The sequence below is a fragment of the Vicia villosa genome, linkage group LG1 (assembly GCF_029867415.1).
Source record: "Vicia villosa cultivar HV-30 ecotype Madison, WI linkage group LG1, Vvil1.0, whole genome shotgun sequence".
Lineage (NCBI taxonomy): Eukaryota > Viridiplantae > Streptophyta > Magnoliopsida > Fabales > Fabaceae > Vicia > Vicia villosa.
The window spans coordinates 179,651,865-179,656,300 of NC_081180.1; the positions used below are offsets into that span (position 1 = coordinate 179,651,865).

Here is a 4,436-nt window from a genome sequence, read left to right on the forward strand (position 1 = left end):
CTTGGTAACCAACACGCCTTTAGTCCTCTCATGCCCATAGGGTTTGGGGTTCGAATCCCCCTTGCCCCAAACCTTTTGTTCCTTCTTTATTTTATTTTTAACATTTCCAACTTGTTTTAATATGTATTGAAATGGGATGGGCCTAATGATCAGTACACGCGCCTGTTCCAGTGGCTAAGGTTTTGAGTGGTGATGTGAAGGGCATGGGTTCAAACCCTTCCAAAGACAAAACCTTTCTTTTATCACCATTTTATTTTAGTTTTTATTAAACTTCAAAAAATCATAAAAAAATAGTAAAATCAATGTTTTGAATCCCTTCTTTTTTGTGTGATTTATTTTCTTTTATGTATTTTCACATTATGTTAAAAAATCCCAAAAATATTTAATATTTCTTTATTTAAAAATTAATTCAAAAACATGTCTTTTATGTTAAGAAAAACCAATTAAAAAATCTTTTGTTTTGGTTATTTCTTTTATAGAACTTTATGAATGTTTGTAAATATTTGTTTAGGGTTAGAGTAGGATGTCATTGACTTCTTTATGTACCCTTAGACCATTTCTCTTAAAGAAATAGGAATTTAACAATTAAAATCAATTAGATTTAGGTGTTTATGATTAAACCCTAATTCAAAAAACCTAGGTTTAAAACCCTAACCCAAAAATAAAAAGAAACACGTTGATCTTTGTTTATCCATGATTAATTAAGTTTGTTATCTTGTACATACTTGTCGATTTAATCCTTGTTTTGTACTTAATTGTTATTTTAACCATTATCTTGTTAATTTCTCTTATGTGTTGTTTATCTAACCCCGTGTTTATTCATCATATCAATCATTCATCATTCATACATGAGTTTGAATCCATGGGTTTTAGATACATCCATCTCTCTTATTTATTGATTATCATACTCACTTGTTTGTTCTTGTGTCACATGATATCCCACACACACACTTGAAGTGTCTATTGTTGATTGCTTAAGTTTGTTGTTTTTGTCCAAAAGGATGGGAATGATATTGACTAAAATTGTCAAGGTACTCAAACTCTGATAACACGATTTTATATCGTATATTTAGCCTAGAATCCATAGATATTTATAGCATTTTCCGTTTATTATGTTAATTTATTGTGATATTACGCGTGTATTTGTTTTGTTTCAGGTTTTACACTTCAATTGCGTCTATTTGCGAAAAGGAAAGAAAATCGAGCTTAAATGACCAATATTTATGCTTAAAAGACGAAAAGGAGTGCTGAAATGAAAGAAGGGTGCAATTAGGACCCAAAAGGCCCAAAAGAGCAATCCAGCCCACGAAGGAAAGCAACCCAGGCCACACTAGTAAGCAGAGACGCACGTCTCTGCCACCTCAGCAAAGGGGAGACGCACGTCTCCACCTCCCTAAAGAATCTCCACTTGAGACGCACGTCTCAAGTCAGTCAGCTGCCTCCCTGAAGAATCGGAGACGCACGTCTCCAAGTCCCAGTCAGAAAAAGGTCCCTCAATTCACGGATTCCAACTGCAAATCCCCTCCTATAAATAGGACCTGCTATCTCACTTCAATCGGTCCGATTTCCTGCCAACGAAGTGCTGCCGAAATTGTACCGCGAACCGCTTTTCATTATTCTGTTTTCATTCAACCGTTTATTTTCTCACAACGATTTCTACACTGGAAATTGTTGTGAACTTTTCGTAGATCTAGCCTTACGTTAGATTTATCGTTTTAATTCCTTGTTTTTTTTTATTTTCTGCCATTTAAATTCCGAAGAACGATCCAGCCAAGCTGTGGTGGAGGTTCGATACTTGAAGAATTATTTGCCATTTATTTAATTCAGGTTTTTATTTACCGCCTTTATTTATATTATTATTGCATGATATATTATATGCTATTTAATATGCTTATTATTATGAACAAAACTGATTTATGCATGTTTAACCGTATTAATATGTCTGGCTAAATTACTAAAGGTGTCGGTATGTAAAGTAAGTTAACCGTAGGGATCCTAAATAAATTGGCTTAATATTGTTTTATTAATTATCACTTATTTTTGGTTTATATGTCTAGTTTAATTAGTAAGTCTTAAAACCAATAGAGCGAAAGTTTGAGGGCTTAAGACGGTCAAAGGTTAAAACCAATAGAGCGAAAGTTTGAGGTCTTTAACTGGATAGTAGACATAGGACATTAGTTTTAAGGATGGCGAAAGCGTATTAAAACTAATTGGGACTTATTTATTTCCAAAAATTGTTTTTACACTCGAGCGGGATGGCGAAAGCGTACGTTAGGGATATTAGCTTGCTCCGAGTCAACAGAGCGAAAGTTTGAGATTAGGAGATTTAAATAGATAACGACCTCATAAAATAGGCATTTTATTAATTACATTGTTTCCAAAAAGCTCTTCTAAAATCTAATGGGATGGCGAAAGCGTACATTAGGATTAGGATAGTAGTCTGACTCAACAGAGCGAAAGTTTGAGACGAGGATTTTTAATCAATTGAATTAGTAAAGATTTTTAATTTGATTATGCAAAAGCCAATGGACCTTCGGATTTCCTGTAGTTAAACGAAATACATACTGATACCTGTCTTTTATTATTATTCTTTATTCTCTCACAATCACTCTCCCTTAGGAACAATCGAAATTTTAGTACTCCTAGCTTTACATAGTAACCTTAGATAACGGTAGATCGATTCATAGTCCCTGTGGATTCGATATCTTTTAAAACTACACGACACGACTGTGCACTTGCAGTTATCAGATTTATAGACACGTAAAGTCGCGATCAAGTTTTTGGCGCCGTTGCCGGGGACTATTTAAGTCGATATCGTAACTCACTGTTACACCGTAGAGACTAGGACAATTCTTCCCTTTCTTTTTGAACGATTGTATGCCAAATACTCGTTCAGAAGGAGGAGACTTAATACAACGAATTAACGAGATCGAACGTTTCATTAACGTCAAACGTCGAGCTCGCAATCTTCCCAAAGTAGCAGAAATTCCGATCAATCAGGAATTGATTTTTACTGATCAAATCAATCAAATTACCCCGAAGTTAGAGATGGCTGCTATTCGTCCTCTTAGAGACTATGCCGCTCCTTCGCGCGCTGAACCGCATTCAAGCATCGCACCACCTGCGATTGAAGCGAACAATTTCGAACTAAAACCTTCACTGGTCCAAGCTGTTCAACAGAATCAATTCTCTGGAAGCCCTGTAGACGACCCCAATCTCCATTTATCCGTGTTCGTGCAATACGCCGACACTATCAAAGCCAACAACGTTAGTTCCGAAGCTATTCGATTACGCCTTTTCCCTTTCTCCTTGAGAGATAGAGCGAGAGCGTGGCTTCAATCCCTGCCTTCCAATTCCATAACTACGTGGGACGAATTGAAGAGAGTATTCTTAGCGAGATATTTTCCGCCTAGCAAAACTGCTATGCTTAGAGGTCAAATCAACGGATTTACCCAGAAAGATAACGAATCACTCTTCGAAGCTTGGGAACGTTACAAGGACATGCTTAGAATATGCCCTCATCATGGACTCGAACCATGGCTGATCATCCATACTTTCTATGGTGGTCTCCTATATAACACTAAAATGACTATAGATGCCGCTGCTGGCGGAGCATTAATGGACAAACCCCATGATGAAGCATACAAACTCATAGAGAACATGGCACAAAACCATTACCAATGGGGTGGAGAACGAGCTGCTCTAGAGAAAGCACAAACCAAAGGAGGAATGTACGAAATAAGTGGTATAGACCGCGTTAACGCTAAAGTAGACGCTTTAACTCAAAAGATCGAGAATTTAACCATCACTCCTTCAGCCACCGCTGCCGCTGTAGCACCTAACTGCGAGATTTGTGGATTGACTGGGCATGTAGTTGCTGAATGCCAACTCTTGACTGGAGTCCCATCTGATCAAGTAAATTACGCTCAAGGAAACCCTTATTCTAACACGTACAACCCTGGATGGAAAAACCACCCGAACTTTTCTTATAAGAACAACAATGCGTTGTACGCGCCTGGACAAGCACCTGCTGTACCACCTGGCTACCAAAAAGCGCCTGTAGCTGCTCAAAACACCCCTAGGAAGTCGAACCTAGAAATCATGATGGAGAACTTCATAGCTTCCCAACAACAAACCAATAAAGACTTCCTGAATCAAAACATCCACAATAGCGAGCAACTAAAACAACTATCGAACAAAGTAGATGCTTTAGCTACGCATAACAAAATGTTAGAAACTCAAATCTCACAAGTGGCTCAACAACAAGCACCTACTGCTGCCCCTGCTGGCACGTTTCCTGCTCAACCACAACCTAATCCTAAAGGACATGCGAACGCGATAACACTACGAAGTGGAACGAATTACGATGGACCCATAGATCCTAGAACCCAAAACGTACCCATGTCACAACAAGAGCCAAAGGAAACCCAAAAGAA

At 37.8% G+C, this 4,436-nt stretch overlaps 1 non-coding gene across 1 annotated transcript; it reads right to left on the reverse strand.

Annotated features, from left to right (window-relative positions):
• Positions 1 to 3,423: 3,423 nt before the first annotated feature.
• On the reverse strand, positions 3,424 to 3,530 carry LOC131645334 (small nucleolar RNA R71). Its single transcript, XR_009296963.1, has one exon. It is a non-coding gene; the product is annotated as a small nucleolar RNA R71 (small nucleolar RNA).
• Between the last annotated feature and the right edge of the window lie 906 nt (positions 3,531 to 4,436).